Source organism: Centruroides vittatus, unplaced genomic scaffold (assembly GCF_030686945.1).
Source record: "Centruroides vittatus isolate TY-2023 unplaced genomic scaffold, ASM3068694v2 contig_1207, whole genome shotgun sequence".
Lineage (NCBI taxonomy): Eukaryota > Metazoa > Arthropoda > Arachnida > Scorpiones > Buthidae > Centruroides > Centruroides vittatus.
Window position 1 is genome coordinate 128,187 of NW_027120771.1, and position 27,779 is coordinate 155,965.

Below are 27,779 nucleotides of genomic sequence, written 5' to 3' on the forward strand. Positions count from 1 at the left end.
CTTGTGGTCGTAGTGACGGAAGGTATCTACTTTTAGCCGTAGCCCTCTCGACGTCATTTTCAAAATGTCGACAATAGAAACAAAGCATATTTTACATCGCACCGAGTATAACGTCCACTAACGTATAACAGTTTATTTGAAAGGTTTTTTTTCAATGAACTTCTGATAAACGTTTTGTATATGCTTTTCAAAGGAAATGTGAAATAATTTTAGGCAAATAAATCTGCACTAGCGAATCTCTGTGTGTTGTTTAATTCTTTCCGACCAGGTCTCTGCATTTTCTATTACTTTTCGTCTACTATGAAAAACCCAACTGTCAATTTTTCATTTTTGTTAGACTTATGTTATATCATCATTTGGACTGTTAATGGTCGCTGCCAGAGATTAAAAATATGTTTGTTTATTAAGATCTAAATTTTTTGTGGTTATTTTTTTTATTGAGATTGTTAACTGTATCGGGTACCGGCGGGCAATTGTCCACATCAATATGTTTTTCTTGAATTTCTAAATTTACATCGGTCGAGTCTGTGATCACTTGTCTAGTTATTTCTTATTAGTTTACTTTCTTAAAAATGTCATATTTTGCCAACTATCTACCTACAGCGACTATTTGTTTTATACCGGTAGCATCTATTTTATCTTTTCATTTTCCGTCTTATATTGTCCCCAAGGCTTTGAGATTGAGATATTTAATCTAAACGAAAAAGTGAATATGAAAGTAACTAAACACTAATTATATGGGGGAAACAAAAGTAAAGTCGCGATGTAACTAAATCATTTGCCATCAAAAACTGACAGAACCTCCAAACATTGTGTAATAAACACCGGATAATCGAATGTTTCCATGCAATTTAGTGTAGAAAAACCACTAAAATTACTTATAAAAATATTCGTCACTGCTAAATATATTTACACTGTAATGTAATGTGCCTGCAGTCATTCTTCCTTTACTTGTTTAAAGCATGAAATACTTTAAGTTGAATTACAGAAAAATAACAAATTGAAAGCAGAAAATTTCGAAACGATTTGCGAGAGATTCTCCACAGAAATATATCAATTGTTATCGAAATATGGACAAAGTGTTACGGAAGATTAAAATTTTAATAATGATTTTTCTGAATTATAAATTGTTACTTTCATTTCTCTAATTTGCGTATATAAACTATTGTTTTGTTGTCGAATTTCAGTACTGACTTTGTGATTGACTTACAGCTTTATTATTTAATTATTACAAGTTTTATATAATACTTAATCAGAATTCACCAGCAAAGCATACAAAAATAACATTTATTACAGCACATTTGATATAAACAAAATTCATTTTGATAGAAACAAACGCAAAATAATAACAATATATTGGCAAGTACTGATTAAATTGACAAAAGTAGATACATTTGAATTGTCGCAATTACAGAATCCGTCAAGTGTAAACACTTTAACAAATCATTTTCTCTTCTTCAGCCTTTGGCACTTTCTCGACGTTTCCTTTCCTGCCACAATAAACAAAGTAAACAAAAACAATCCAACTGAATAATATTAGCGATGTAAAAACAGCTACTGCGATTTTCCATTCGGAAACAGAACTAACTTCGTCAGGAGACACGCATTTCGTACACGAAACATTTATTGACGACGCCAAATTACCTTTTCTAATTTGTTTACATCGACCATTAGAAACAATTTTGGTGAAAGACAAAAAAGACGAATTTTTTCTGCAGTAAATATCGGAGAAATCGGGAATCTTCTGTCTGTTTCTAATCAACCAGTCTTTAGTAAAAAGCGAATGGCAATGGCAATTCCAATTGTTTCTGGATAAGTAAAGTTTAAATTCCAAAGAAACGTCGATCAAGTTCAATAATCCGGAAGGTAATTGGGTTAACCGTTTTCCGTCTAACCACAGGTATTTCAGGTTCGACAAAAGAAAATAATCCGAAATATTACTTAAAGAATTATTTCTCAGACGCAGATGAGTGACGTATCTCCACGTCACACAATCGATATTTGACAACTCTTTGATATAATTATTACTGAAGTCGACAATCGTCGTATTTATTGGACAATAATTTCCTATGACTGCGTAGGATGAATTACCAAGCAACTTTACCTTAGTTTCTTCTCCCTAGCCGGCAACGTAGCCGTCTCCGTCTCTTGGCAACGAAATGACTTTCTCTCGGCTTTTTTATATTTGGCTTACAGAGTGAAACGAATTGCTGCACTTCTGGAAACATTTCCTTTGCTACTTCCATATTTGACTTAACGAAAGAAACGAATTGTTGCAGTTTGTCATCACAAGTGATTTGATTATTGCTTAAATCATAAGTTGGCATTTTAAATCCATATTTATTGTCATCGATGTAAATTGTTCTGATTTTACAATTAGACAGATTAATTTTAATAGGATTTGGTGTGTAAATTGGCAATTTGACAATATCAAAATGATTATTTGAGAAATCGACTAGAGTCAAGTTGTATTCTGTCCAATTTATCACAGGCCATTCTGTCAAACCTGCATTATTTAAACGCAGGTAATTTAGATGCTTGCTACTGCCAAAAGGGCACTTACCAGTAAGTTTAGTTAAATTGTTGAAAGATAGAACAAGATCCGTTAAATTAGTCAATGGATGAAAGATGTTTCCGTGTAAAAGTGTCAGGCGATTTTCTGATAAATCCAGTTCCTGCAGTGACGACAAATTCTGAAAAACATCTTCGGGAAGATTATCTATCAGGTTTCCCCGCAACTTTAACCATCGCAGTTCAGAAAGTCCATGAAAAATTCTTGTTGGAAGTATCCAGATTCTATTAAACGAACAGGAAAACGTTATCAGCAGTTTATTGTTTCTCAGAAGGTTTGGCGGGAGATGTTTAATTTTGTTAAAATTTAAATTGACGATTTTTAAATTGATTAAGTCAGAAAATACATCTTCTTCGAGTGAAGAAAAGGAACAACTCTGTCCAAAAAATATAGTCAAATTGTGCAGTTTCTCTAAGAATCCAGACGGAATTCGTGATAATACCTCAATTTTAGCTATATAAAATCTCCTTAAATTAGAAAGACCTTTCAACATGTCGCTTGGTAAATCCCATATCCAATTCCTACCCAAATCCAAATATTCCAGTTTGGCAAGATTTCTAAAGACAAGTGGATGAATCGATCTGATGTTATTGTAACTTAAGTCCAGTTTTGTCAAATTGTGAAGATTATAAAATAGATCTTCGGGTAGAACTCTTAACTCGCCATGCGTGATGTATAATTCGGAAAGATTAGTTAACTCTCGGAAAGGTTTGTTCGGAAATAAAGTGAACTTATAGTGTTTAATTTTCAATGAAGTCAGGGTCGGAACATTCTGAAACGTTAAATTTAGAAGTTCCGACGTTTTCACGCCGTCTATTTCGACGGATCGCAGAGAAGACATGTCATTAAACGAGGCGCTCTCGAATTTTCTTTTATACACGATTGATAAGTACCATATCGTGACGTGTTCGATTCCATGTCCAAACGGGAATATTCCAAAGTCAATTCCTGACAGAGAACAATCAGTAAATTTTATCTCTTTTACATTTCTAACGTCCAAACATCGCATCAAACGAGAGTCAATCGTTTCCTGCCCGCACTTGATGGATAACGATTGATTTAATATTTCGACAAAGGAAAACTTCTTTGATTCGTAGCAGCTGTCTGCCGATGACGTACAAGAAACATTTTTCCAACTTTTCCAAAACTCTTGACAAGAATTTACTACTAGAAATAGGAATTGCAAAAAGATAACCCACCTCATCTCGTCCAATGAATCGTGTAATTACATCGACAGACGAAACTCAGAAGTACGATCCATAGAAATGAATCAACAATGAAAGGCAATTCTGAGCTCCTAATATTCGATATCTCTACTGTTGCTACGTTGGCAACACGATCAATTATGACGTCGATGGCGTTGAATGGTCGTTTCCGACAGAAATATCACGTGTACAATGTTCACTTTATTTCCTGGTTCATTTCCGTTGCATTGGAAGGAACGATATGTTATAACGGATTAACGTTAAGTGAATGTTTTACCAATAAAAAATTTGTTTCGCACATTTATTACAAGTGATTTGTTCGTTTAAACACAATGATATCGAATATAATATTATTTATTTTCTTTTTCTAAGACGTATCTGAACGGTTTTAATCAATTCTGTTTTGAGACACAAAATAACGTTTCTGTCCGAGTCCAGTTAAATTATTGTAATAAAAATTTCATAAATGAATATGAAATAAATATAAATTGTATTCGTTTTATATTTGCCAGGCAAAGGAAATAGTCGATAAAAAGGAAATGTAAAATTTATTGAGTTAAACCGCCGTGAAAACAAGTTACGTAAGTGTCGAGTCGGCGACACCGCACTTTGACATCGTCACTCGAAAAGGAATCGAAGGAAAAACAAAATTTTACAATAAAAGAACTTTTTGAGGGAAGAATATACTCTAAATACATTAAAATTAAGCAGAACTGTAAGAGATATTATACCAATACACATGATTTGGAAAATCGAAAGAAAAATTAAAAAATCAGTAATAAAGAGTAAAATTAAAAAATGGAATAATCTGAAATACCAATTATGAAAAGCGTTACATCGACACGATTATAAAGAAAATCCATATAAAGCAATTGCTAATAAATATAAGTACAAGAAAGATTTAAAGTTACGTAAACTTTTTGGGTATCCAATCTCTAGAGAAAGGAAAGAATGGGGAACAATTTAATTATTAATAAAACCAAAATACAAATCCCTAAATATATTAAAAACTTCCTTACCCTAGGTATAAACTTTAACTTACCTACAAATAAAATAAGTGTAGATTTAATAGCTGATATAGATAAAACTATTAAAGATCTACCCATTAAAAAAGAAAAGAAAAGTAACCTTATAGACTCTGTAATACAGGACGTAAAACACTTGCGCCACAAAAATAGACATAAAGTTAATAAATATAAAATAAATTTAAGTAAAACTAAAAATTTCTTAAACACTAATAATTAATCTATTAAGGCTGACAAAACAAAACAACTGATAATAATAGACAATAAGGACTTAGAAGCGATAACAAAAGAACAAATTAACAACGAACAATGTATAAAATTAGCTAAAAACCCATACGATAAAACGAAAAAAGATTTAACGAAAATGATAAAAAAACATGTATCCGAACAATAAAATTAAGGAAATAGATAAGAATAATATACTGAATTTTAAAAATAATACAACCCCAAAATTAAATATACGTTTAAAAACACATAAAGAAGGTGAAAAATATAGACCGATAGTAGATTTTCGATATCGGATTTTATATAATTTAGAAAATTACATAAAACAACAATTAAAAAGTATTGAAAATTCAAAAAATATTATTAAAAATGCGGGTGAAGTGATTAATATAATTCAAAAAATAAAAATAGATGTAAAAGACGTGTACCCGAACATAAAATGGGATTTAGTTTAAAACAGCCTCGTTAATTCAACCATTAATCAGGAATTAATAACTCTTGTAGAATTGGCTGATAAAAACAATTATTTTAAAGTTTATAATAATTTTTACACACAAACGGATGGGGTTGGTATGGGGCCAAACCTGGCTGAATTAGTAATGAAAGATATAGATAATAAAATACAAAATATTCCAGCAGCGAAAAGAGTAATGAGATATGTAGACGATTACCTATTAATTTTTAACAACCAGATAACAAATGAAAAAATAATTTTTGATACAATAAATAACATAAACTAATATATAAAATTTGATATAGAATTAGAAAAATATAATAAAATTGATTTTTTAGATATAACTATAATAAAAGAAAAAAAATTTCTTATTTAAAACATATAAAAAAAACCATCTAACGTAAACAAAACGATTAGTTATTATTCGTGTATCCCGGATACTATAAAAAACAATACGTATACGATGGACTTAAAGAAAATATATACAAGAACGAGTAAACAGAGTGAGTGCCAAATTGAATTAAACAATTTAGATTATAAATTAATAACTACCCAAGACATTTATTTAACGAATTGGCAAACACAATATTATAAAAATAGATTTAATATAAAAAATAAAGAAGAGGCTAATTATAAAACTTTCCCATACGTAACTAAAAATATATATGATAATTGTTCTAAATTCCTTGAAAATGACAATATAGCTTTGGCCCCGTCTACGACGAATAAAATATCGCAGCAAATACATAAAGTAACGAATCAAAGTAACAGTAATACGTGAGAAAAAGCGGGATTAGTTTACAAAATTAATTGTAATTGCCAACATCCGAAATATTACATAGACGAAACTGGGCGGAGTTGGAGTCACGTGTTAAAGAACACGAAGCTGCAATACGGTCGAAACATGATGCCGCCCCGTGGTTTACCCACATAACAAATAGTAAGTGCTAAATAGATAGGAATAAGACAAAAATTTTACACTATGAAAAAAATATCTATAAACGTAATTTAAAGAGCGTGTAGAAATAATAAAATATAACAGTGATAATAATAATAGATGATAGATGTTGATAGAATCGTCGTAGAGGAGAGAAAACTGTACCGAGGAAAATGTTCTAGAATTGTAAAACGTGGTGTTTTTAATTCTTTTTTTTAAAAATAGTGTTCTAGAATTATATAACGTTTTAAAAAAATGTGTAAAGGTTTGGAATATTTTTAAAAAAGGTCTGTACGTATGTATAATTGATTATTTTAAAACTTTGGAAATTCGTGATAAAAAATAGATTGAATTGTTAATTAGATGTTATACTTTGTAATTACTTGTAGTATTGCTGTAATGCACTGTTGCGAGGGAAAATAACCGTATTTTTAGGTGGCGATGTAAACAGAACTCGAAATACCGTATAGGTGTTAAGGAGTATATGAAGAACTTAAAGTATTGGAAAGCGGTTTTTTTAAAGTGTTTCTTGTTATTTCTGTTCGCGTTAGTTTTGTTAATATAAAATTTTTGTTTTATAGCACCGAAGAGGGATCATAAAAAATAATACTGATCCGAAGTGCATTTGTAAAATGCAATAAAGGAGTTTGAACCTGTTAAGCTGCAAGACAGTCTACCGTCAATTTTTCGGATTAAAAAGACTACTGCTAGATCAACATATAATACAGCTACCATAGAAAATTTAATAAGAATTTGAAGAGGTAAAAATATGGAAGTAACCAACAGGTTAGTAACCCTTACTAAGAAGGTAGAAATGTTGGAACACAAAAAATTTAATAATAAAAGAATATTAAAAAGGGAAGTATTTAAAACTTGAGACGCAATGAAGTAAGACGAAGCGAGAATGTATACAATGGAACATCAACAAAGCCCGACCATAGTCGAGGGGATGGTGTCGAATAAACCATCTCGGCAGACTTTTCTCGCCACCCAATCTGGTCTCAATTTTTACCTAGAGACAGGTAAGAGATTAATATTTATCTTCCTCCTAAAACCATTACTCACAAACTCGTGACCTTTCACCACTCGACGTAAGAAAATAAAACTCTCCCTCCCCTTATCGGTTAACTTACATCTTCGTCCGAATGGAAGTTTTCTCATTTTAATCATATTATGAGAAAACATGAAATATTTCTTGTAATTATCGATTATTTTTTCCACAAACTCAATAGCAAATAAAAACAGAAATGATTTCCTGTGTGAATGAAACTCCAACCATTTTAATATTTAAAGCATTTAATCAAGTTAATAAATATTCGAGTTAAACGAAACTCCAGCAAGTAATTTATCAATATTTAAGTAAGAAGAATCAATGTATTTTTCCAGGAAGAAGCTTAAATTAAATCAGGCAGATTGCATTCGAAAATGATTACCTTTAAACATTAATCTCTGGCATTGATATTAATAAGTACAATCACTTCGAAAAGTTTAGGATAATTTAAATCCATCACCCAACCCGCCAATCCTGAAATGACAAGAACTGGGTAAAATTAAATATGATTAAACTAAATAACGAGATATTTAGCCTGGTCTTTTTGCTTCGTCTTTATGTGAAAATATGAATTTCTAACTAAAGTGTTAAATAAGTTTAATTTCCTACTTAAGTGTTTGATTTCCAAAAAGTTTACGACAATATGGAATAAATTGATAAATATTGTTCAATTGCAGCTAATAACGCTTGTAATTTACTGTAATTTTGTGGATTTTATCACAAGTAGCGTTGTGTTTCCAAGTTCATTCGACTGGAGTGGACTTGGAAAATTGTGATTATTTAACGGGACAGAAATGGTGATGTCTTCGAATACTCCCTCGTGATATCAATAGAAGATGATTCGCAAGATGGTGATGCAATCTTTCAACGAAATAGAATTTAAAGTCACGCATGCAAAAATGCCAAAGATTGGATCACATCTTAAAATATAAAATCTATGGATTTCCCGAAAACACCAGACTCGTCTCCATTTGAAAAGGAATGACGGAGAGAATGTAACCCAAGCGATAAAACAGATTTAAAACAAAAATGTACAAAAAATTGGGTCTGAAATTAAACTAGAACAATGAAAATAATTTATTGATAGTACTGTACGTTAAAAAAAAAAGTTATATATTCTGACGTGGTCAAATACCAGGCTGCAATTTTTTAATATATTTCTAATCATTTTTAATTTAAAATATATGCTCTCCACCACAAATTAGTATTGGTTTGGTTTCGTACATCACTCTTTTCATTTAACAATAAACTCGTGCCGGTGATTTATTTAACTCCATTCGGGAGAGAAATTATTTGAATTGTGACTTCCGGTTTGTATTGGATCTTTCGGTGAAGTTTCCTCATTGAACTCTGTCTCCTCCAGTTGGTTTGCTGGATTAAGCACCACTCGAAATAGTTCTGATGTAGGCTTGGTGAATGCACACCTCCACTAAAACTAATCAGTATACGTTGTTTATTTACAAAGTATAGATTGACTATACGAGTTCGAAAACACAATAAATATAGGATACACAAAGCGTGGTGCCTCACGTACAGTACTTGTTTGGCATTCGAGAACGATTAAGTTGTGGAGAAGCCTCTCTCAGCCTGTAAAGTAACTATACTGCACTGTTTCTCCGGTCTCAATACACAATCGTTCCTGAGATATCTTGCAGAGGAGTATGCTGGCTCTCTCTAACCTCAGCGGGCTTTCCAAGTGTCTGAGACTTCCGTGTTACCAGTCTCCAGCCCTTTTCCCATTCTCTCCTGCTCGCCCTCCAATTTAAGAACTTTTGGACGGGAACTTCGGACCAATTACCGATCGCCCTTGCGAACAGCTTTCCTTCAATCAAATGAGGGTGAAGCTTACCTTCGCGACTGTCCATCTCCAATGTGGGTGGTCACCCACTGCCGGGTGTTTTCCATCGGACCACCCTTGAATCCAATCAGCCAGGTCGGCGTTTCCTTCGTTTTCTTACCGTTTACAAACCAACACTTTACACTATTTATGTAGTTAATCGAATCCAACTATTCCTACACGTTTCATATCTGCTATTGGCTTACATCTTCCTGACTGTTTTTTCGAGGTTAAGGAAGGACGACTGTGGGAATTTATTGGGCTGCAATTTGAAAAATTCGTAGACGTATAAATTCTACAATTCATAATAAAAAGAAATTTATGTAGCTTATCACAACACACCTCTCTTGTTGCCGAAATAGTTTTATTGAAAACTAACGTTTTCGGTCTACTCTATAGGATATCCTTAGGCTTTACGAGAGAATTGGAACATTAAAATAAAATATTATAAATTTTTGAAAATCCTTAAGTAAGAAAGTCGGACTCTTTAACACATTTTTATAAATTAATATTTTAAAATGAAAATACAGATATAGATAAAAGAGCAGGCTTCATATTCCCTTATTTAATTTTTTTACATAGTTCTAATAAAATCAAAAACACTTTATGTACGACGAGTGTTGAAAGAAGGCTCTTTTATTGCTTACAGAGCAGAAACAGACAAAAAAAACTCTGTTGCCTATCCTCTTTGCGTAACTCAAAGGTCTTATGGTTCTGATATCCCCCGGACGTACCTCAAAAAATTTCACCTTTATTTTATTATTTTTCTAATGGCTGGAAAAGCATTCAGCCTCGTGAAGAGCCAGGAGACGGGTTCCTGTGTAGTTACTCCTAAGGAACTACTTTGTGTTTTTGGTTTTCGACCGAGATCCTAGCTAAACCCGAGCCTGATTTGGGATATTTTCGCGGGTTCTTACTTTTATTCGTGTCTTATTGTTTATTTATCAATTTTTCGGTTATTTTAATAGAGGAAATGTATGGCGATCCGGAAAAAATGACCCCATTCTGGATTTTCACATTTTTGGGTTCGGGGGACCTTGAAACATCGAGAAATGCAAGAAATTTTGGGAGATAATTTCTGTATTTACAGATGGGTCAGTGTGTGGGGCACGCTTTTATTCTTGTCTTGTGTCAGATATTTGGACTCGAGTTATTAATCTATTTGGGCTCGGGACCTTTTATGAAGTAACGAAATCTTGTTAAAATGCGAGATACTTTTATACGAGGTCTATTTTGCCCCCATGTTATCCCATGTTTCGGAGACATGGATATTAAATGAAATAGATAAGTTTAGACTCGAGCAATGAAAATGACATTCCCGAAGTCAATTTAACGCCACAGAAAACTACAGAACCGTCAACGATCTTTTGTAAAAATTACAAATTTAATAATAGTTTTTCTGAATGGGACAATATCACTTCCATTTTCGAATTTTCTGCACAGAAAACATTGTTTAATTATCGAAGAGTCCATTATTTATTTATTCTTAATGTAGTGTTTTATTATGAAGTAATTATGCATTTTATAATACAATTCGTAGTCAATATGCACAAAAAAAAGTATACACAATTAATATTTAAAGCATTATAATTATTTTAAGTATAGAAAATTAATTTCAATACAAGCAAGTGAAAATAATAGCAATTGGCTTAACACCTGGCTTTTTCCACCTTTATTTAGTTGATACGGGTACTTCTGGTTTACTCGTTTCGGGCAATTTGTCGCTCATCAGTCAACTAAACAGGAAAGTATATATACAGTATTCTAAATATTACATCATACAAAGATAAATTGTACAAAAATTTATCCAAACAATCTTCTATAAAATTTTATCCCTTGTACTTGAAAGTTTTCGTACAGAAGTAACTATTTTGAAATTGATGGAAACTATTATACTCAAAACGAAGATATTAGTATTGGATCAGTTATAGGGTCTAAACTTGCTGAAATAGTAATAATGGATATTGACGAAACCATTATCAAAGTACAAGAGATAAAATTTTATAGACGATGTGTTGATGATATTCTAATTATATACGACAATTCAGAAATTACAATTAAACATATAGAAGTATTCATAAATAATTTACATAAACGAATTCAGTTTAAGATAGGAGAAGAAGACAGTGAGAGCCCGAAGGTTTTGAGGGCGTAAATATTTGAATTTAAGGAATTCATGACCCGCAAGTTCTGACGGAAATTGATCGGGTGTCGTCTTACGCAACGACAAGATCGGAAGGGAAAAAACCCAAGTCATCGAATTAGTCATCGAACGTTGAACGACCTGATGGCTCAGTGCCAGCGACTAGCGTCTCGGGAAGTTAGGGGCGATCGTTCCAGGAAGGTCTGAGTACAGTATCTCCCGTCCCGGTCCTGTCCGAGGAAGAAACAGGTAGAAGACATAAGACTGTTTCCAGCTTCCACAGTCCAGAAGATCGTCGTATACCGCCATCCGACAGTATATTAAGGTATATCTGCGTGCAATAACCTTTGTAAACTCGTTTCCTCTAGAAGTTAGGCACGTGACAAATTTATTATATTTAGATGGCCGTTAGAGATAGATAGATGTGTTATTAGCATTTCAGCGTTAATCAGTAACTTCCTTATACGTACTCCTCGTGTATTAGCTTTAGTCTTGTTTTTGTATGTTAAAGCCTGTCACCTGTCTATCCGAAGAAACCGACGCACTCCCCGCTCGTTTTGCCCTCCTAGCCATCCGAAACGACAACGAGGTCGGGTTTTACAACCTGTGCAGTGTAAGTGGTCAGAAGGGATTAACCCCTGACCCTCTGCTTATTTCACAACACTGTCAACAATAGTATCAATTATTTGGATGTTACAATTAAAAGGAATGTAAACAATGTTGAATTCGAACCCTTTAAAAAGCCTTGTTCTACTAACACGACTATTAAATATGATTTTAATATACCCTTACATATAAAACAAAACATTTTTAAGATGGAATATGAACTGGCAAGTCCAGTGACGTAGCTAGCATGGGTGACACCCGGGGCGGATATCGTGGTGTCACCCCAAGTCGCACCGTGGGTGTCACCTTTCTTAACTCTATAAAACACTATCGGATTATTGAATCGTAATATGTGCATACTCGAGCAAACTTGAACGCTATATCGAATAAGCGATGTCAACGCATAGGTTTATATTGGCTAGCGTGTATCCGTTGACCTTTTTTTTTTAGGCATTGCTTTTTGAGCCGATCGAACTTTACATGACTTAATGTTAAAGCGCATCATCAAGGTTTATTTCGCGACTTATTTTTTTTTTTTTCACAGTCGGGGGTGTCAAAATGATGAACAGAAAGAACAAGGCTCACATATAAGATATCGGGGAAGGGGTGGGCAAGATGGAAACTACTTACTCATTCGGAACCGCGCGACGAAGCACCCGAATCTCCATGCACACAGAGACACCCGGATATCTTGCATTTACGAACGGCGACTCAGACCGGTTGGTGCCACCAAGTGACGTGTGCAATTATTTCTTATTTCGCAGCAAATTATTACGCAATCATTAGACTTTTGCAGTGTTATTATTTATACCTACAAGGTAAGTATTACTATTTTGTTTTTATGCAAAGTACCTATTAGGGATAGATTGCATGAAATGATGTTTAAAAAGGAAAAAAATTCAAAGATTTTTAAAGCGTTGATATCATTATTAGCAATGGGCATATGGGCAAAATGGAAAAGTTTCCATGTTGCTCGCACGCAATTATTTTGATTTCTGATTTCAATTTATCTAACTAATTGAGGATGTAATTGTTTTAGATGGTGAACGAGTATATAAGAAAGAAAAACAGAGGTTCTTGGACTGAAGAAACGATGCGGATGACGATGGATGAAGGTTTTGTGTATTATGTGGAGAACCATGTGTGGAACCGTCCACAGAGGACTGGGTACAGTGTCCAGTGTGTTGTGGTTCGGTTCGGCACATGAACTACGTACGGTACAGACACAAAAGATGGATGTTTTTTATGTGTCAATTGTAAAATGTTGGGATATCCTATGTATTATATCTTGCCTTCAGGCTGAGGGCAAGATGGAATTTTTGACGTTTTTACTTCATGATTCCTAACAGATTTTATACTTAATATTAATTATGTTTAATTACACAATTTTTTAATCATGTAAGATCTCTGTCGAGACTGATTAAAATAAAAGCTTAATATTATGTTGTTTTATGTTTTTTTGCATCATAAAGTTAAACCTTCCATCCTGCCTTTCCTTCCCCTATTAGTTTCCCATATGCAAAAAGCTTATATGAAGAACTTGACAAAGAATTGCTAAAAGTCAACATAAAACTTGCGCCTAAATATGAAAAACTGCGATCTCGATTAAAAAATAACAAATGTATAAAGCCAAATATAGAAGTAAAAGGAGACACAAAAAATGTCATCTACGAAGTTCCACGTACTTGTGATAACGACAGTATTTACACAGTTGAAACAAAACGCAAGCTAAATATAAGATTAAAAGAACACGTTGCGAATTTGAATTATCGTCGACTACATTCTGTCTTTCGTGATCACTGCCTACTTAACAATTGTAGAATAAATTCTGCTGATGCAAAAATTCTATATAAAAAGAAGAATACATATAATAGAAGATTTAAAGAAAGTGTTGCTATTATAAACTCCAAGAATTGTATAAATAGAAATGTAAGCGAAAATTGGTTACGAATATTATAGATATATTCGTTTGGCTATTCTTGGCTATGTGGATAATTATGCAGATTCCAATCGTGGCAAACAGTTGAATATGTAAATCATTATCGCGCTGGGCTGCTGCTTAGCGATGCGTAATGCGCCAACAAGAAACAGGATATATAAACGTTTCCCGAATCTGTGATGTATCGAGATGAAACTACTGGTAGAATGAAGTTCGGCAAAAATATATTCGTTAACTTCGATAAGACGATAAGAGATATATTACGTTTATTTCGAGGTGAGACCTAACATTGGATCTGTTTGATACGCCATAAATTATAACAGTATAGGCTTGTATATTTATATATTGTTTTATGTTTTAATCAGATGTACGTGATTTTACAAGGTTGCAGTCATTTTATTATTCTAAATATTCGAACTCGCGGTGTATACGCGCCCTTGCGTACAAGGTGTTAACGGTATGTCTAAGAAAATGTACATGTGTTTGGATAAATTTTTGTACAATTTATCTTTGTATGATGTAATATTTAGAATACTGTATATATATTTTCCTGTTTAGTTGACTGATGAGGAGCAAAGTGCCGAAACTAGTAAACCAGAAGTACCCGTACCGACTAAATAAATGTGGGAAAAGCCAGGTGTTTAATTAATAACAGTCTTGTGTTCGACCCTCAAACCAGTATTAATTAGAAAATAAATCTAATTCTTTTTGGAACTTTTTCTGTACTTTTGATATAAGTTTTTGAATGGAGACGTGGTGGGATGATAAGACTGCAATTCCCGATTTTTATATGCATAACTTTTCTGTTATTCAGGAAGCGGGTTATCGAGAGACTGATAAAGGTCGTTTTATTGGTGGATGGATGCTATCGATAGTCAATTCTTTGAAAGTGAATATTTAGGAAAAAGATAGGCACTGGAATGTTATGGAATGAACAATAAGACACCTAGTAATTTCTGTTTGTTTTATGTGTATAAGACCTGTTCTATAAAATACTATTTGGAAGAAAATAGTTAGATTGGTTTGCTGTTATAAGATAGATTTCTTGATTAATTTCACTGCTTGCATTGGTGCTGAGCTACAGGAATAGATTTATGATTGAATTGAGGATCTTGATCAAGGTTGGATACTATGTTATTTATGTAATTTCTATTTGTAATTGACTCCAATATACTTTAATTGTTTTCTTTTAATAAAAGCGAGGCAGACGCCCATGGGGTCCCTTGGGCTTAAGGTTGCTTATTTCACACTTTCCTTTCCTCCTTTATTTCCTCTTCCTCTAATTCTACTTTCTATTACTTCTTCCTTCCTTATCACACAGGGCAAAGTCTGTTGCTTACACAGACAGCCCTTCTTATCTTTAAATATAAATAAATAAATAGATTAAGGTCGGATGTCGAGGCTATCGCAAGATACATTGATAAATAATCGCGGAAGATTAGTGTTGGATTTTTGTGAAGATGCGGATATATAGTTTTAAATGGTTGAGGATCATCTGTGTCTAAAGATGGGCGAGATAGGATGTTCTGTAATTGATTTAGCTTCTGTGATATTCTGTAATTGATTAAGCAGACTCGATTATCTATTGTTACAAGTTTTTCCCTGTTAGATAAAGTATATGGAAATCATTTACCACTTACTGTAGTTTTCTATTGCAAACTTAAAAAGAATACACGAGAACCGTTCAAAAGGCCTATGCGTAATAGAGAGAACTTTTTGGAAGGAAAGAAGTAGTGAGATGGTAAATCATAAATATGGTAAACTATTGTGTGCGATTCAAAGCCAGCCGGTGTTAACGTGCGATGTCGTGAGCTGTTTAATTAAATCCTCATTTTGGGATTGTTGTCAAAGGCCAGTTGGAACTATCAAATTTTCGTGATTAGATACAGATTGTAGGTTGAGTATTGCGAGAAGAAATCAGGCGTTGAACAGGATGAGACGAGCAAAGACTGAAAATAGTGAAGCAGTGAGTAATTTTGTTAAAGAGACGTAGTGTTACTCGCAATTTATGTAGATCTAAGAAAAAGCTTTTTTTTACAGAGGATTAATAAAAGTTTGACGTCTGGTGACAGTAAGCAGTTCTGGCGGTTCGTTAATTTTTCCGTTAAAACTAAATATAAGGAGCTTCCAGATCTTGATTATGTTGCTCTTTTTCTAGGCAATTTCACTATAGAAAATATATACCGGATATTTCTGTGTATAACCGGTGTGTGAACCGGCAGGATGATGCGCTGAATTTGGAGACAAAAGAACAAGAAGTTCAAAAGGTCGTAGTTACGATGATAAATGGTACTACTACGGGTATAGATAGTATACCGGTGGATCTATATACGTACTTCCCAGGCTTGATTGGATATATGTTCAGGGCCGGATTAACTTATTTTGGGGCCCGAGACATTTTCTTCTTACTGGACCTCCTCTCCCACAAGAAATAGAGCGCACAAGGATTATAAAACAATAAAACAAAACTAAATAATGTGAAAAATTAATAAAAAATACTTAATATACAAGAATAAATTTTAGAAAAGTTCGAACAGTTTGTTTATAAGTTTTTAAAAAAATTGAAATTTATTTTATTAAATGTCTAACAAAAGCTGTTATACAATAACAATATTACCTTAAAATATTGTTTAATTTAACCTTTTCGGTTAATATTTAAATAATATAATATTTTACCCACGAAAGGTAAATTGAATAACGAAAAAGATAATTTAAATAAAAGCCAAGATAGTTATAAAAAAGTAAGTATATAAAGATGAATAAACTTTATTTAAAAATTTTGTTTTTTAGTCTTTAATTCAGCAAAATTATCAATTATTTCTTCATAATTAATAACATCCAAAGCATTTTATTGATGTATAAAACAGCTAAAGAATTGAATTTCGATTCACTCAGTGAGTTTCGTAAATAATTTTTTACACGTTGTAAAACTGAGAATGACCTTTCATTAGATGCATTTGATATAGGCAAAGTTAAATATATTCGCAATAATATTTCTATATTTGGAAATGTTTACACAAGTTTTGTGCTCTTTATAAATTGCAGCATATCAGATGGCTACGTTAATTTTTGGCTTTTGCAAATTAAATACCAACAATTCCTCGTCCAATTCTTCGGTATCGATGTCGCCGCCGTACCATTTTTCTTAGCAATGCGGTATTAATTGATACGTCCTCGTCGTCGCGGTCAGCTATGTTTGTATGAAGAGTTTTAAAAATTTCATCAATAGCGAGGTTCAGGCCGAAGTTTCAACGAGAAAACGTGTACGTCGGACGTTCGGTGTCGCTTTCCTGTAAGCCTAGAAGTTTCATAATGGCGTTTGGAACGTCAGTTGAATCATGCTCGACGTTCCAAACGCCATTGTCAAACTTCTAGGCTTACGGGAAAGCGGCACCCAACGTCCGACGTAGACGTTTTCGCGTTGAAAACTTAGGCCTCAACCTCGCTAATATCTTTGTAACTTTTGCTTCTAACTTTTAATCAAAGAGATATTTTATGACAAATTACGTGGAAACAACTTCGCTTAAACATTTCTTGGCCCTGACAAAAACTTACATTTTCCTCATCATTATAAGCTTCATCAAAGAAACGTTTTCTTTTTAGGGACCTTTCTTTTAAATCACAATAAACTTATTTCTGACGTTCTTAATGCCTCTGCTTCTATTCCCAGAAACGAACTTCTTAAACTATTAACGTAATCGTATAAATTGTCAAAAATATTTACTGCAAACGACAGTGGCAAAGTAGGATTTTGTAAGGATTTGCTGCTTGCATTTATTCTGGAAAGAATTTTATTCCAAATAAATGAATTCTAAAGTATTCATTTTGTTTGCTATTTCTGGTGATTCTTCTTTAACAGAACATTTCCGAGATTCGTCTAAAGATATTTCAAAAAGAGCACTTTTGATTTGGTTAAACCCGGAGCGAATTGCCTTAACTGCATCAGCTCTACAAGACTATCTCGTAGTACGTAACTTTTTTACTGTAAAATATTTATAGGCAAAACTTTTTCCTAAAATGTTCCTCTTATAAGCAGAAGCCGAAAAAAGGTATAAATGATTTCCAGTAAATTAAAATATGTTATTGCCTGCAAACATGATTCACTAGCACTATTTAGTACTAGATTTAATGAATGCGAAGCACAAGGGGCTGTTTCACTATGTCTTGTGGCGTACGCCATATGTCTGTATATATTTTATATTTTATTTTATTTTTTGTTCTATTTGTTACTTCGACATTCCTTTTTCCCCTTTCTTCTCTTCGTTCTATTGTCTGTCTTTCTTAGAATCTTCTTGCTAAGAATATCTTCCCTTTTATATTTTCAAAGTAAAACAATAAGGGTCGATAGCCCGAGGGCAATTGGGAAGTAGTGAGGTCACTTTTTGGATTGAACCTCGAGGAGGAAAGACGTGTGTCTAGCAATTCCGGCACGCTTTAGCGCCGTGCGGAAGGGACTAGAAGTGTACTACCGAGCATGGAAATGTTGATAATCGACCAGGCGATAAAAAAAGGTAGAAGGTTATACTGCTGGAGTTAAAAATTCAGAGACTGATATTGGAAAAGGAAAGGCGAAAATCCGGAGACATCAGACTAACGGGATCCACGCGTGTGCTACCGACTACCCCTTTTGGTTTGGATACAGACGAAGATCGTTGGGTACCCATTCTTCTATCCTCTTTACCTATCCTACTTTCTATCCTTCCTATTAGTTGTAAATTTAGTTTTAGTAATTAGTTCTAGATTAATTTTAGTTATAAGTAGTGTAGGGTTAGATTCAATAACTACCCCTTTGTCGCGTGGTAGGTCGGGACTAATTTTGTATAATATTATTCGCGTAAACGAATAGGGTAGATGTACCAGTTTTGGCCAGTGTAGTACCAGTTCTGGCCAGAAAACAAATTTAACTTAGAAATATAATCACAAATGAAACAAACTTTTATTGTTAACTGTGTGAACAGTTAACAATAAAAGTTTGTTTCATTGGACAGATTTGAATATGTGGTGATTATATTTTTAAGGTAAATTTGTTTTCTGGCCAGAACTGGTACACCGGCCAAAACTGGTACATCTACCCTATTTAATTCTGTTGGAAAATAGAAATTTTACTGGCATCCCCACAAAAAATCCTGTAGCTGGGATCTTTGTTTCAATTAAAATTTCATTTCGTTACTTTTGGTTTCACGTGTCTCTCTTTTGTAGAAAACAGGAGGGATATTTCACAGTCTTTTAATGCGGTTTTGGAGCTCATTGTATTTGCCGGACATATTTTCTGCATTATCGTATCTTTGTCCTTTACAATTGCTAATATGCAGTCCTAATTTGCAACGTTATGCAAAACTTCATTTTTTAATCATTTCCCTGAGTGAGAATAAATGGGAATAAAGCCAAAAAATCTGTCGATTCGGGTGGGTCTACGTGTATTATATCGGGAGTAGAATTAATTATTATGGAAAAACATTTGGCATCTTTAACTGCTGATAAAAATCTTTCTAACATTTTCTTGTTCAATATTTAAATAAATTCATCGCAAATAGTCGAAGAAAGATAACTCACAATGCCTTTTCCAGCTGATCCGTATTGTTTTATATGCGATGCTAAAAACTCATCAAATTCTGCCAAATATTCTAGAGCTCCAATGTAATTCCAGCTTTGACATTCAGAAAAGAGTCCATTAGAGCCACGAAATGCCAGAGAATTTTTAGCTAAAGATTTTATTGTTGCTGCTACCCGCAGCAGTACTTTTCTCCAGTATTTTTTTCCTTCTAAATTCTTTTTTCTAACTATAGTATCTACTGAATTTTTTGCTATCAAACTTTCAATAGAATGCCTATGATCGGTAGAACTTTCATTTTCTTTTACTCTTACATTTGTATCTTTCCAGTCCGAGTAACCTTCTGTAAAAGAGGTTCTTCTGATGGCAAATGTCTTGCAAACGTAGCAGTAAACTGCTTTACTTCATGGACTATACACTAACCATTCTCGCTCAATTGTTTCTCCGTTTGCCTTGTTAAGAGTAAAAATATTTTTCTTTAATGTCCGAGTTACAGTTTTTCCACCCTCTGTCACTGCTTTTTTAGCGGTATGTACGAGAGAAATATTTGACGATGGTTTATTTTTAAGCAAATAACGTTGCGTGTCTGTTGTTAAAATTTAGAGGCCATAACGAAATGTCCAAATTGTCAAAAATTAAAATATCATTAACGATATCGGATACATCATCTATATTTTGTATTTCTATTTCATTAATTGCATTTTCGTTTTTCTTCTCAACCTCTGGTATGCCTTTGGCTTCTATATTTTTTATTTCTACTATATCAATTGTGTTTTCATTGTTTTCTTTCTTTTTTACTTGTACTTCTTGATTTTCACTGTTTCCAGAATATTGACCAACAATAGAAACCCTCCGCTAAAATATGTTATTTATACAAAAGTAGACAATATCAAGGTGAAAGTTGAGCCTGAAGAAAAGATTAACGAAAGTCCTTTTCGTTAATCTTTTCTTCAGGCTCAACTTTCACCTTGATATTGTCTACATTTGTATAAATAACATATTTTAGCGGAGGGTTTCTATTATATTTATATCTTATAAACTATCTTATCTGCAAATCTTTTCGAAATAGACAGTTTGACCGGGCCCTTCTAAAATCCGGGCCTCAGACATTTGTCTCATTTGTCTATGCGATTGTGAGGTTTGCCGAACGACTGCGTTTGCCAGGATAGTCGCGCGGTCACGACCAACGTGTGGGAGAAAATAAAAAAACTCTCAGAGACAGACTTTCATTCTTAACCCGTTTATAAAATAAGAGGTGCTTACAACTACGATACACTTTTATCAGCGGCGGTATTCGAGTCTTCTGGGCCCCTTTTCGAATGCGAAGATCTACAAGAAAAGTTCTCCGATGTTTTCGCGGGAGTTTGATGGCCCCTGGGCGCACGGTTCAGTTCTATAGGGAAAGTTCCGGAAGCAGGGGCGGTTCAGGTAACAGGAGACAACTCCCAGGGAGCGAGTGACATTTCAAAAGAGATGTAATTCAACTGCCGAAGATCACGGAAACACAGTCGTAAGATCGCGAGACAAAGCTCCAATAACCGAGAGAACTGAGAGAACATCACATCCTTTTTTTTGTCGGTTTTTATAAGTTTTTCTTGAGTCCCAGATCGAACATTCCGATAGGTCAATGCCGACTGACTCCCGCTCTCCAATTGGTCCCCCCTTCGTTACGAATTGTAACGAATCGGAACCCCGATCGTTGGATGAGTCAACATCGACTGACAATTCGATTCCTATCGAAGACGTTCGATCGCAGTACTCAGATTCATCTATTGTTTCAACCTGAGAAGTCCTACTTTCTTGGAAATTTCCACAGACATGTCCTTTTATGGACATAAAATATTCATTTTTCGTTTTCCCTTTTTTTTATTTGTTGATGGGTTTTTTTACTACATTAATTTATTATAATAATAACTATTATTAGTTGCTTCTATTCAAAAACAATAAAAAAATTTCTTTTCCTTTTTGCACAAATTCTAGAGCCATTTCCGAAGCTTCACACGATGATCCGGCCCTGTATATGTTACATTTGTTTAATAATTTATATCGATTAGGAAATATCTCATTGGATTGTCGTATATGTAATCATTCTTATATTTAAGAAGGGGCTTAGGAATTTACCTGATAACTATAGAGCAGTTTCGTTACAACCGACAATTTCTGTTTTCTGTAAAAATCTTATGTACTCGACTGTAACTTGGTTGAATAAATACGAGGTACTTTCGGATTTCCAGGTTTGTTTCCGGTCTGGTTTCTCAACACTGGATAATGTTTTTGTTGTATATGCTTTAATTCAAAAGTCTTTAAAGATGAAACGACGTAAACTGTACGCTTTTTTGTTGCCTTTACTCTAAACAGCACTTAGCTCATACTTGGACAAGTAAGAGCTAAGTGCTGTTCAGAGTAAAGCCAAGAAATTTTAACTGTAAATATATTTTTAACTGTAAATGAGTAATTTAAAGGAAGACGTATACCAGTTATCACATTATTACAAGATATCACAACAGAAATGCTGACAGAAGAGGGTCTTATGCCCGAAACGCTTCTCGACCAACTTATCTTATTACCAAATAAAGATTGATGACAGAAATGCCTAGAGTCAGTCTATGCACCTAGTTGTGTCAGTAAACACAAATGTTTTTTCCTGTTGTAATATGCCCGTACACACATGGTTTCCCTTGTACTATTAAATAAATAAATACCTGAAATTATTTTCTTTTCTAGTCTACAAGATTGAACTTTATTTGTTGCTTTCTCCGAAGTCTTCGCATCAAAACACGTCTTCTGCTTCCGCATTACACAGGTTTTCTATACAGTAAAATTCAGCACACAGAATCGCCCGTACCGAAAATGTTTCGCTTTACGCGGATTTCCGCTTTATACAGGTTTCGTTTCACTTCGGCTTTCAATTCTGTTGCTCTTCCTGCTGCTCTTAACGCTTTCTTCGCGTGAAGTCGTGTTCTGTCTTTCCGCCATCTTGCATTAAAAAGTTCACAATAAAATACAAATTCATACACAAAATCTAAACTGTTGAAGGCTTCCGCCGTTTCGTGTAGTAAAAATTGGCCGACTGGAGAAACGGAACTTACACTAGAAAACGGAATTCTCCGGCTGCAGAGCAGGTTGTAAGTCCTAGCGATAATTGAGAGAGGACTGGCTGAACACCATTGTATTAATTTAGCACTTTACGGGTGAATTGGCTTACCGAAACTTTTTATATTTGGAGTGAACATGAAGTGGTTTATATTCTTCCTCGTAAACATTTATTTATAAACTTTTCGATTTTAAACGATAAAAAACACAATGGTGGTTTCTTAACTGTGGCGTTACGTCACTGATACCGAACGAAGCCGTTGCGAGTGATGTACTGTACCTTTGGCTTTCATTATTCTTTCGTCAGTCTTTCGTTCGAATCGGGTGTCGTAACGTACGGAGAACGCCGTAATTTGACAAGTTATGTTTCGGATAATGACGTAATTCTATGTTATCGATGCAAATTTTCTCGTTGTCTAACAATACTTACGTCTCGCCTTTGATGACGTACAGTACACATTCCAAAAGACACTTCTACGTAATAAAGACAATCACTACTTATCGAAGGATCAGACGTAATGCGACGAATTTGCTATTTATTTTTTTAAATGCAAACGATAGAAAAAGTAATTACCGATAGAAAGTAAAGTAAAAATTTAAATCTGCAAATGGCCGTATTTACCGCAATTATTTCCTCGTCTTTTAAACTATTAACTTTCGGATTTAAAGTTTATTTTCCAGATTTTCCTCGATTAAAATTCAATATCCTTCCTGATAATTTCTCGTTTAAACTTAATTATTTTCGGCCGCAATCTGCCACATTTAATTTAAGTTTTTTACTCGAAGATGAAATTTATTTTTATTTTCTAAATATTGATAAATTATTTGCCAGAGTTTCGCATTTATCTTCTACTTTTATTTACTTCATTAAATGCTTATTAAATATTTTAAAATATTTTTGCCACGTTGACTGTGACCGAGGTGGGCCTGTTTCATCCTAGCAATTGCCGGATAGGAATACTTCTTTTTTAATTTGCAATTGTGCTGGTTGGTTTAATAAACCTGGGTATTTTTGGATGTATTAATTGCAATACGATATTATTTTTCTTTCTGAAACTTGGTACGGTTCTACTACGAGAAATTTGGATTTAGCTGATTGTCTGCGAGGTTATAGCCTCCATTTTGAAAAGGCTCTTAAGATACACGCGAAAGGTCGTTATTGGGCGGGTTGATTATGAGCAATAAGGTCCTCTTTCCCTCGTGCGGTTTATCAAAACGACTTTTTAATACTGTTGAATTTGGTGTTAAACGTGGTAATATTTTGGTATGTTTTGTTTATTTTAGGGAAAATGATAGGGAAATAGAGATCTATTTTTAATACCTTGACTGCTTTGATATTAAATGATAATAGGAATGTTATCCTCCTAAGCAGAGAAATTCGAGAGAGTTAGTTATTGATTGGTTGGTAGGAAGTTGCTTTACTTATGTAAAGATTTAAGTCTGATTATTGTTAATAGAAGAGGTTTAGGCGATGAAGCGGATGAATATTTTTTTTTATCTCTAATCGTGGTTGTTCTGTTATTGATTTGATCACAGTTTCTCCGTTAATTTGGAAAGATGATGTCTCTCTTACGATGAATCAGTGTTTGTATTCCGATCATTGCCCTTTGATTTTCCGACTTGCCTGTGGCAATAATACGCTGGTTTCTTTAGAGAAAAGCCACTATTAAACCTCATTGCTAACAAGGGCTTAATGATGCTTCGTAAAGGCCTAATTTGCCCTTGTTTGGCGTAATTTTCCATTAAATTATTCATAATTGAACTATTGGAACTTTTGTTTCCATTAACGTCAACGATAACAAAATGACGTCGAGATGCCACGACCATCGTCACCGTTGCCGCGATTAGTGGAACAATGGAATATCTTAATTACAGGCATTCCTTACTTAACCTCCGACTTCCGTTCCTACGATTCGGTGGTTAAGCCAATCGCTCGATAAACCAGGAGCTTAATTGTATACTTTATCGTTAATAAAGAAATGGTATGAAAGAAACTCCATCTCGATAAGATTGCTTCAATTTTCATCTCTTACGTGTTATAAAACCTAAAATACAATTGGCAAAAAGCGTAAAAGCGCTGTACGAAAACACTAAAAGCTTATGTATTTAAAAATGTGGAATCGCGTACAGCCATTTCTCTCTTACAAACGTAGGTGGTTACAATAGTACGTGTCGTTCGTATCTCGTGCTATAACGTGGGCGATAGAGGTACTTTTACATGTAAAGTTTCAAATGATGACGTAATTTTTCCTACCGATTCCGACTTAATCGTTGTCTAGCAATATTTAGCCTACGTCTGCTTGGTAGCAGGCGCCAATCCAGACATCTGTCACAGGGGGGGGCGATAAAAAGGTCGTTTTATGAAAGGTTCTTTCAATAAATACGTAGTTTTCGTAAAATTGAAGAAACAACACGCCGGGTACAATCTAATTCATCCAATACAAGCGAGCCATAAATGGGGTTGACAATTTGAAATTTCGTGTCTAAATGCCGAGTTTTTGGAAGCTTGCCCCCCATCACCTCTGAATCCGCGCCTGCTTTGTGGTGGCTTATAATACACAGTCCAAAGGACGTTCATACGTAATAAAGACAACCGATATAGAAGGATCGGTCGTAATAAATGAACTATTTACTTATATAAATGCCAACGATACGAGAAGTAATTACCGATTGAAACTAAAGTATAAATAAGTTTGTAAATAATTGCGTTTACAACAATTTTTTCCTCACTAATTATTTGCACACTGCCTCATTTAAGTTTCTTATTCGAATAAAAAATGTATTCTTACTTTTTAAATGCCTGTAGTTTGACAAATTCTAAAAGTTATTCTAGTAAATTACAATGTTTTATTGTCTACTCTTTTGTTGGCTTAACGGCATGTCATAAATCCATCGAAAAACAGGAATGTTAAGATAAATATGTGCAGTTTATACATATAATGATGAAAACTAACAGTTTAAAATAATTATATGCTTATTCTCGGTTGAAATTTGCAAAATTTTCTAAGCCATCACCCGGAGAACATGCAAATGAAAGAAAAACACTATATTTCTAATTGCAACCCCAAAGTTACAAAAGAATTACGACCTCATTTGTTACTTGGCCTCGTCAATCGTACATTCACAGTTTCATTCGCTTTCGACATACCTAAGTGAGCCGGATTGCACTCCGACTGTCATTGCCCAACTCTTCCCTAAATGTTACGAATGATGGCAGTTTCATTCATACGGGAAATCATTTCTGTCTTTCAAAGGACATTTTTGCAGTCTTCTTTACGTATCTAAAAAAAAACATTTTATTTTTCCTTTGTTTTAACAGAACAATAATCAATAAACTTCCGCTTTTTGTGAATATAAAATTCAAATTTTCGCGAATTAAAAAGTTTGCAAACGAATAAATAAAACAGCAAAAAAATCTCCTTGGGGAATATTTCGTATTCACTTCTCAACAAGAAATATTCCCACCAGTCATACAAAACGTCACCTTCAATCCGGTTAACCGGAACCGCGCCAACTTTCTCTTTGTCTAGAAGCTCCAAAAATTGTAAGAATTGCCAGAATTATGATTACGAGTGTTTTAAAAGAAGCGTTATTTGTAAATGAAGCTTTAAAGTCGCGCTTACTTAATACGATCGCTGGTCAAAGGTCTCCATTACGTCAGGGAATATCTTTGATTGGTATACAATCCGGAAGTTAAAGATTTGCGGTACATAATTAATACATTATAAATAGTAAATAACCCGAAACTAAAATTGCTATTTAAAAAACCTTCCGCAATGCCCAATTATTTTCAATTTAACTTATTTAAGCTTACTAGATACACTCCATAAGGCGGGGATTTCCGTTGTTCACGAGCTCAACAAAATATCCGAAAGGTTCGACGTCGTTCCCGAAATACGAAGTGTCGGCTCCGCAGTGACCATTTTACCTGAAAATTATTTTCCATACTCGTCTACAAGAAGGAAATTCTTTTATTGCTTTTAACAAACTCTTCGTAATAAAACATCTCTTCCGCTTTCGCGTTACGCAGGTTCGACTCGCTCTTTCTTTCTGCCATCTTGCACTAAAATGTGCACAATAAAGCATAAATTTATACACGAAATCTATAGTGTTGGAGATTTGCTACGTTTCGTTTAGTAAATAATGACCGACCGGGAAAACGAGACTTACACTAGAAAAGGGAATTCGCCAGATTCAGACTGACAAAGGGAATTTCCCGCGATGGAGAGCGGGTTCTAAGTCCCAGCGGTGGTTAAGCGAGGACTGGCTGAACACGATCGTATTAATTTGGCACTTTAACGGTGAAATAGACACTATTTTACGCCAAATTGTGCGTAAAAGTGCCAAATTACTTTAAAACAGTGATTTGGCACTTTTCACATTCGGAGTGAATATCAACTGGTTTACATTCTTCTTCGTAAACATTCATTTATAAACCCTTCGATCTTAAACAATAAAAAACAAAACTGTGGTATCTTGACAAGCGTGTTACGTCACACATGCCGAACGAATACGTACCGAGTTAATTTCCTTCCGCTTTCGATAGTCTCGTTCCGATGTCGGGTGGTAACGTACGGTCATCGACGTAATTTTACACGTTGCGTTTCGGCGATGACGTGTGTTTTTCTCGTTGTCTAGCAACATTCACGTATCGTCTTTGATGACGTACAAGACACATTCCTAAAAACAGCTTTACAATTAGTATTTATTGAAAGATCAGTCGTAAAATGACGAATTATCTATTTATTTCTTTAAATGCAAGTGACAGAAGTAATTACCGATAGAAACTAAAGTGAAAATTTAAATCTGGAAATGTTTGCATTTACTGCAATTATTTCCTCGTCTTTTAAACTCTTTCGCTTTCAGTTTGGTTTTAAAGTTTGTTTCTGCGGATTTTCCTTTATCAAACTTCAACATCCTTTCTTTACTTTCGTTTGTGAAGTTAATTAACGTTAGATGCGAACTTCCTGAATTTATTCAATTTTCTTACTCGAAAAATAAATTTATTTTTATTTTTCAAACATTCGTAAATTATTTGCCACAGTTTGGCATTTATCTTGTACTTTATTAACTCGATTACGCGCTTTAAATATTACAAATGGTCGGAGTTTCATTCACACGGGAAATCATTTCCGTTCCTT

General features: G+C 34.0%; 2 protein-coding genes across 2 annotated transcripts in view; one reads left to right on the top strand and one right to left on the bottom strand.

Annotated features, from left to right (window-relative positions):
• Nucleotides 1-27,779, bottom strand: part of LOC136985238 (platelet glycoprotein V-like) — a 150,218-nt gene that overhangs the window by 30,995 nt on the left and 91,444 nt on the right. The window lies entirely within an intron of this gene.
• Nucleotides 1-27,779, top strand: part of LOC136985147 (uncharacterized) — a 48,028-nt gene that overhangs the window by 16,975 nt on the left and 3,274 nt on the right. The gene's annotated exons all lie outside the window — the stretch shown is intronic.